The sequence below is a fragment of the Musa acuminata genome, chromosome BXJ2-9, assembly GCF_036884655.1.
Source record: "Musa acuminata AAA Group cultivar baxijiao chromosome BXJ2-9, Cavendish_Baxijiao_AAA, whole genome shotgun sequence".
Taxonomy (NCBI): domain Eukaryota; kingdom Viridiplantae; phylum Streptophyta; class Magnoliopsida; order Zingiberales; family Musaceae; genus Musa; species Musa acuminata.
This window is the reverse complement of record NC_088346.1, coordinates 28739853-28748948: the sequence shown is the minus strand read 5'-3', so window position 1 is coordinate 28748948 and position 9096 is coordinate 28739853.

Below are 9096 nucleotides of genomic sequence, written 5' to 3'. Positions count from 1 at the left end.
ACAATTCAAACACTTGAGGATTTGCTTAGAGCCTATGTTATGGATTGGAAAGGTGAATGGGATAAGGATATTTCACTTGTTGAGTTCACGTATAATAATAGTTATCATTCAAGTATTCATATGGCTCCTTATGGAGCTTTATATGGGCGAAAGTGCATAACACCTATATGTTGGGAGGAAGTTGGTGACAGAAAGCTGTTAGCACCGGACAAGGTACAAGAAACTTCCGAGAAAATTCAAGTTATAAGGAAAAGGTTAAAAACTGCTCAGAGCCGTCAAAAGAGTTATGTCGACAATAGAAGACGAGATATTGAGTTTGAAATCGAAGATTTTGTATTCTTGAAAGTCTCCCCTTCCAAAGGCATTATAAGGTTTGGGAAGAAAGGAAAGTTAACCCCAGATTTATTGGACCTTTTGAGGTTCTTGAGAGGGTTGGTTCTGTCGCTTACAGGATTGCCTTGCCACCTGCATTGAGTCATGTCCATGATATATTTCATGTCTCGATGATTAGGAAGTATATATATGACCCTTCTCACATCATTAAGTATGAGCTGGTAGAGATTGATAAAGATTTATCTTATGTGGAAGAGCCTATTCAGATTGTTGATAAAAAAGAAAAAGTCCTAAGGAATCGGGTCATCCCACTAGTTGAAGTAATTTGGAGACATCATTCTGGAGAGGAGACAACTTGGGAGCTAGAGGAGGAAATGAAAAAGGTGTACCCCCGTCTTTTCATCGATAGAGGTACGATAATGTAAGCTTTTATTTTAAATTTCTGGTGATAATGTAAGCATTTAAGGGGGGGAGAGTGTAACACCCCTCATTTCCGAATTTTCGTATAAATTTCTGGTGATAATGTAAGCATTTATTTTAAATTGACAAAAGAAATAGAGTATGAATGAGAGGTAACTTATATGTAAGATTTGGGAGATCTGTTCAAAAAAAAAAAAAAAAAGAATCTGAGGACCTATATGTAAACCCTAAGGACCTAATCGTGAATATGATAAAAACAAGGACTAAACTGCAAAACGCATAAATTGACAAATTCCACCATTTAAGCCTCTCTGCCTTCGTTTTTAAGGAAGCAGAGAAGGCAGCTCGTGGGAGATCAAGGAAAGAAAGAAAGAAGAAGATGAAGAAGAAGAAAAAAAAAAAAATTGGGGTTTTTAGGGTTCTTGCTTTAATCTTTTCACTTCGGGTCAAAATTCTCAAAGGCAAGTGTTCTAACCCCATCCTACAGAATTTTTAGTCTCTGTTTTTATGTTGATTCAAAATAAATTGAAGGATTTCTATTTAGAAACTGATATGTCTCTCTTTGGACATAGAACCATGGATTCTGATGTTTTTTTCGGTAAACTGACCCCTATACACTGTTTCACCTATAAGTTTTAGTAAAAAATGTGAATTCGTGCAAGAGCTATTTTTTTTGAAATTATACTCTTATATCTTCCTTTTGACACTAATTTTGTAGATTTTGGACACCGAATACTTACCCAAACATCTGTTTCAAATGAGCCTATAGACGCTGTAAAACAGGGTTCAAGATTTCTGACCTGTCGATACTAAAATGCCTATAACTCCCTGTTGAAAATTCTGATTTATACCAAACTGATTTTATTTGAAACTAGACTTGAAAATATTTCTTTTTAAATATAATTTGAAAATTTTGGAATTCAATTTCCTACCCTATTATCTGTTGAATCCGACCCTATAAATTCTGCAAAACAGTGATTGTGTTTTTGACCTTGTGTTACCAAATCAAAGGTAACTCCGTGTTGGGAACCCTGTTTCATATGAAATTTGTTCCATCAGAATATAGATTGATATATGGTTCGACCATAGCTTTCTTATGGATATTGGAGCATAATTGATATTCTGAAGTATTTGTTTGATGTGCCACTGGATTTCTGTCCGAAATCAAGCTTTGGTCGATTTCGCGTATTCTGTTCCGTTCCTTTGGATATTCGAATTCGTCTAACTTTCTTATTGGAATTGAGCTAAATATAATTGCTTGGAATCCCTGTACACTCTTGTTTTCATTTCATTCCAAATCTGAATACATTTGTGAGAGATTTGTTCTTTGTTTCGTATTGTCTCGAAAAGGCACATGCACATTTTGTTGTTCCGCGTGTGCTTCCGATATATGCTACTTATTGTTAAAACTGCCCTCTTGTACTCTGGTGTGTGGGATTGTTTGGACCTTTGCCAGAAAAGGTAAAGGGTATGTGCTTATTGCCCGCTCTGTGGGGTCCCGCTTTGTGAGATATTCTGGACCTTTGCTAGAAATGGTAAAGGGTATGTACTTAGAGCCTGCGATGCTCTGCCGGCCCCCTCTGACTTCACCTAGACGTGGGTGGATGGAGCTCCCAGACGTGGGAGACTTTTGTCAGGTGGTCATTCAGAAATGGATGAATCACATTTTGATTGAGATCCCACTACACCTTCTATATGTTTGATATGACATCCAGAGTTTTGGTGAGTTGTTTCTGTTCATGCTCTAGATAAGAATGATATGATTACAACATCAAGGACGACGTTTGAGCTTCTTTACGATATTTGTTTTTGATATGCTCTGAAATGCTTCATTCACTGATGATTTTGCTTCGAAATGTTCCATATGCCATTGATATGCTTCGGAACATTTTATATGCCATTGATAAGCTCCGATATGTTTCCGTTGTTACTGATATGCTCCAATTACTCTATGCCCCATCTGTCAGGAACCAAATATGTAAGATTGAAAGGACAATTGTGTTTCTACTCCTAATGATATTATGTCTACGAAATCGTATATTCTACCTTGTATTTTGAAACTGTATCTCTTTGAAAATTGTACTATTTTGATATGGATATGTTAGTCACTTGCTGAGCTCTTTATACTCACCCCGTTTGTTGATAAATTTTTCAGGATAGCGTATTGCTTGCTTAAATGTTAAGATTAGGCTGAGGCGGTGGAAAGTTTAGAAGATTTTGGGCAGATCTTTGTTAGCATATGTGTATTTGTTGTATAAGATACTCTGCATCTTATGAAATGTGACGATGAATCTAAACCTGTGGATTTTGTGTAAGATAAAGGATCCCTCATGTATAGGATTTTGGAATGTTAAGTTAAATTCATGTAATGATATGATCTTATGGTAATCGTTGGTTTGGTGACTGCATAGACTTCCCCACATGTGAATTTATGTTGTGGTTATTATTTTGATGAGTTGAGTTCAGATTGTATGAATTATCGAGTGATGTGTGGTATGTTTATGAATTGTACAGTGTTATGAATTTGTAGACTATAGAGGTGAAATTTTGATCTGAATGTTTTCTTAGTGACCTCAAATGTGTGTTTGGATCCTGGGTTAGTTATGATGAAAATTTTAAATATTGTCGATATTTTGAGGGGCGTGACAGATATGTTCTGAAATGTCCTATTTGCAATTGATATGCTCCGGAACATCTCGTACGCTATTGATATGCTCCAATTACTCGATGCTCCATTTGTTATGAATCAAATATGTTATGAATGAAATGACATTTGCGAATCTGTATCTAATGAGATGATATCCTTAAATCTCTTGGATTCTTTCTTGCATTATGATATCTTGTTCGTTTTAAACTATCCCTTTTTGTGCTAGATATGCTTTATCACTTGCTGAGCTGTTTTTAGCCCACTCCGTTGTTATATAAATCTTTCAAGTCAGCTTGTCACTCTCTGAGATGTTTGAATTGGGCTGAGGTAGTGGAGAGCTATTCAGAATTATGGGCAAGTCTTGTTGGTTATTATGTTATTATTGTATAAGTATATTTTGTATGTAATGAAATGTTGTCGATGAACCAAAATGGATATACCTTGTAAAAGTATTAGACGATCTCTCTTATTTGGAATTTCAGAATGTTAAGTCTAGTTTACGATGATATTAACTTGTGGTAAATGGTTGGAGTTCTGATTGTATAAATTACTTAGCTTATGGATTTATAAATGTTGTTCATATTTGTCAAGTTGGCTTGGGTTGCCATAAATGTGAATTATCGAGAGATATGATATATGATTATAAACTGCATAAGTTTTATAGATGTGAATTTGATAGAATATTTTTCAGTGTCCTCAAATGTTAGTTTGGATCATGGATTGGTTTATGATGAAAATTTTAATATTATCGATATTTTTGAGGGGCGTGATAGAGGTGGTATCATAGCATGATTTGAGGATCACTAAAATATTTGATATCTTGACGTGCAAAATATATTCAGGTCTAGTGAACTATAGTGATCGGTAAAAATATTCTTTGATGCATTTTAGGAATCTAGAATGATGAGGCAATTTGGTCCTCCTATTTAAATTGTTTCTGATTAATTAAGTGGGATGAAAGGGTTGATCGTGGATATCAAATCAGAGTGGCACAACGAAAGCATGGTGAACCTAATTTCGTTGGTGGCAGAAAAATGTATGATGCGAATGGAAAAGATATTTCATGTACAAAATTGTTTCAATGATCAAAAGATTTCTTTTGCCACCTTATATTGGAAGTAGAGGTTAATCATTAATGGGAACAATGAAAATAATTTTTAAAGATCAATGACAAGAATGACAAGGATAAGTTTACCAATAAAAATATGATTGGAAATGAATTAGAAAGCGATAACAAGAGGGTCAAGACATTTGGATTTGAAAAAGGAAGTCACCACAAAAGAGTCAATCATGTGTGATGCAAGTTAAATTATGAAACAAGTATATGTTTGTGGGTGACTATAATCTATTTTGCTTGTGGAAAGTTAGATTATAAAATAAAATACTGCCCTTTGAACAAGAAGAAAGAATCATTGCCTCCTAAATCATCAGCTCATGTTAGAGTGTATGCTATCACTAAATATGAATCTAAAACTTCTGAATTAGTGGTCGAAGGAATTATTCATGTTTATGAAAGAATGCAAATATTTGTTTGACCATGGGTCCCATCTACGATTTGATTCGTAATATTTTACTTATCACTTGGGTATTCAACATAGACCACTGCATTATGTGCTATATATAAATACGATCATTGGAGATTCTTTGATAATGAACTTGAATCTGGTCCTCTTGTTTGATTTTTATTGGAGAACTTTAACTTTTGCTGATTTAGTTTTCCTAGAGATTTGAAGTTTTGCTATTATACTGGGTATGGATTGGCTATCTTCCTATCATACCAGTATAGATTGGTATATAACAAATGATCACTTTTTGCATATTGGATCAATCGATCTTTTATTTTGAGAGTATCGGACATGATTTATCTCTTTGCCTAATGTATCCCAGGATGACTTGCTTGGATTACCTCCAAACATGACTTTACTTTTGATTTGATCCTTGGGACAATCCCAATATCTAAGCCTCTCTGCAAAATGATATCATTTGAGTAAGTGGAATTGGAAAAGCAACTATTAGGACTATTACATGAGGATTTTATTTGGCTTAATATTTCATCGTCGGGTGCTCCAATGTTAGTTAAAAAGATGGATGGAACATTGAGACTTTACATTAATTTTAGATAATTGAATCAGGTGACCATAAAAAATGAGTATTCTCTAAAGTGACGACTTGTTTAATAAATTACAGGGTGCACAAGTATTTTTAAAGATTGATTGAAGGTCTGGTTACCATCTATTGAGGATCAAGGAGGAGAATATTTTGGTCACTCTTGGATAATTGTGTAATTGTATTATATTGATGAAATTATTTGAGAGCAGAGGAGGAAATAAAGAAATCATACTCCTCATCTTTTCATCGATTGAGCTATGATCAATTTAGAGGACTAAATTTTCTTTTAAGGGGGGTGGGGGGGAGAGTGTAATATCCCTCACTTTTAAAAATTATTAATAAAAATTTATTTATAAATCAGAGTACCTATAAGTAAATATAGATATTTCAACGACTAAATTGTTAAGTTACAAAAAAAAAAGAAAACTGAAAATTTCGGTTTTATCCCACCGCCTCCCACTCTCTCTATTTCTCGAGAAACAGAGAGAGGGGCAGTGGGGCGTGGGGAGAAGAAGAGAGGAAGAGGAGGAAGAAGAGTGTTAGGATCAAGAGCACTAAGAGGGGGTGAATTAGTGCAGCGGAAAACCTTCTGCGATTAAAATCGAAAACAACGTTTGTTCGATAGAAGTGATTTTGGTAAGATAGCAGATTCGTAAATCACTTCAACTTGAGATAAGGCGAGATGCAGTTAAAGCAAAAATATTTAGGCAGTTTACAGTTACAATAGAAATCAGAACGTAAGCGCAAACTGAAATACGACGTTCGTACGATAAAACTCATTTGCATCTTAAACCCCGATTCAGAATGCACTAAACTTTGAAATACGTTCATAAAGACACAGAAGGCAGTAAGCTATTGAGGAGGTTTGCAGTAAAGATAAGATGCTCAAAGTAAATGCAAACCGAGATGTAGAGTGGTTCGGTCTCTCTTGACCTACTCCACTTTTGGCTTCCTCCACTGATGAGGTCACCGACGTCAACTAGAGGCCTTCCTTCAATAGGCGAAGGCCAACCACCTTTTTATAGTTTCACTCCTTTTGACGGGCTAAGGAGATAACCCTTACAGAATTTTCTCTCCTCTCTTTACAACTCAGAACTTGGAAGAAAAGAGGGAGAAGAACTTTTGGCCTTTACAACAATTTTGAGCTCTAAGAATCATATAAAAAGATCAAGATTTCGGTGTAAGTTTATACCCTTTCAGTGCTGAATGGGTGGGGTATTTATAGGCCCCAACCGAGTTCAAATTTGAAGCTCAAAACTGTCAATTCCTAGAATTCCGGGATCAGGCGGTCGCACCTCCTGACTGATGCGATTGCACCACCTGGCAGAGCTCGAAGACTGAGCCTGTGGGCGGTGCTACCTCCTATCAGGGGTGGTTGCACCTCCTGCCAAAGCTCGAAGACCAAGCTCAAGCGGTTGCACCTCCTGACTGAGGCGGTTGCACTGCCTAGTCTCGCTCGGAGACTGAGCCCAAGCGGTGCCACCGCCTGGCTGGAGCGGTTGCACCTCCCAGTCTCGCTTGGAGATTGAGCCTAGGCGGGGCAACCTCCTGCCTTGGGCGGTTCAACCGCCTGGCAGAAATCAGGGTCCGAATAGGTTGATCCATTCGGCCCAATTTAGGTTTTTCAGGGGCCCAATTGCCCCAAGATTAAGTTAATGGGATCACCTCCCATTTCCAACTTAATCATTGTGCTAACTACGATATTCCCTAAGACATTTACTGCAACTTGCTCCGGTGCGTCAATCGCTTCTTTCGGCGAGCTTCCAGCGAACTTCCGTCGATCATCCGATAAACCCTCGGTGATGCTCCTGCGGACTTCCGGAAAACTCCTGGACTTGCGACGATTCACTTGGCAAGTTCCGACAAGCTTCTTTGGCAAGCTTATGGACTTCTCGGATTTGTTCCCGCAGAACATCCGACGACTGTCCGAACCTCTGTCGAACTATCGAACTCCCAACATGATCAATGTCTTGATTCTGGCGCAACTCCTACTGCATGTCTTACTTTCATCGTAGTTAATCCTACACACTTATCTCAATATATAGATTAGATAACAAATCACAATTGACTTCATCATCAAAATCCGAGATTCAATAATCTCCCCCTTTTTGATGATGACAATCAATTGATAATGGAGTTAACCTTAACTCCCCCTGTCTATATGCCATACTTGAGATAAGTCATTCTTGAATTCAAAACCTAAGAATTCAAGAGACATATTGATAAGTTAAAATCATTTGAACTTATCAATACTCCCATCATGATGTATCTCTCTAAAGATGATGTCAAGGCTTGACATTTCAAATTTTACATAACAAGTTTGAATGATGGTAATAGTAGCAATTCATCATATTGTAAGATATCAACATGTAAAGCTGCGAAGTAAGATTTTGATATCATTACATGATGTACATATTTCAAATATTTTAGCAAGTATTGCATTTCATCACATGGTAAGATATCAACTCGTAGAATTACGATGCAAGTTTTTGTTTGATATCTTGACACGATACAACAAGGCATAATGCAAATTAATCATAGCATCTGTTCATATATATCTTGGTGATGCAAGCATGGCATAATCATAGCATCATCTGTTAATATATCTCTTGGTGATGCGAGCATAGCATAATCATAGCATCAGTGTTTGTAGCATCAATTCATATATTTCTCCCCCTTTGTCATCAACAAAAAGCATGGTAGTTGTCATACTAGGAGAACAATATAAGTAAATTTTGAGCATAAGTGCGATAATAAATCATGGTATTTCACTTAGAGGTTTTGTAAAAATATCAGCTAGTTGATATTTAGTGTCAATGAACTCTATGATTACGTCATGATTAGTAACATGATCTCGTATAAAGTGATGTCTAATATCAATATGTTTTGTTCTTGAGTGTTGTATAGGATATTTTGTTAAGCATATTGCACTTGTGTTATCACATTTAATGGGAATATTGGTAAGATGAACTTATAATCTTCTAAGGTGTTTTTCATCCATACAACTTGTGCACCGCGTGCACTTGCTGCAATATATTCAGCTTCGGTTGTTGATAGTGCAACCGAGTTTTATTTCTTAGATGACCAGGAAACAAGGGCATGTCCTAAAAATTGACATGTTCCTGATGTGCTTTTTCTATCTAGTCTACAGCCAGCAAAGTCTGCATCAGCATAAGCAATTAACTCAAGATTCTCTGATTTTGGGTACCATAATCCTAGATTTGTGGTACCATTAAGATATCTAAGTATTCTTTTAACTGCCTTGAGATGAGATATCTTAGGGTTTGATTGAAATCTAGCACAAAGTCCTACACTGAACATGATGTCTGGTCTAGTTGCAGTGAGGTAAAGTAAACTTCCTATCATACCCTTATAAGTTTTTTGATCGAAGCTTTCTCCACTTTCATCAATTTCTAACTTAGTGGAGGTGCTCATAGGAGTGTTAATAGCCTTTGAGTTCTTCATATTAAACTTTTTTAGTAAATTCATAGCATATTTAGTTTGACTAATAAAGATACCATTGCTTAGTTGTTTGATTTGTAAGCTTAAGAAGAATGTTAATTCTCCCATTAAACTCATTTCGAATT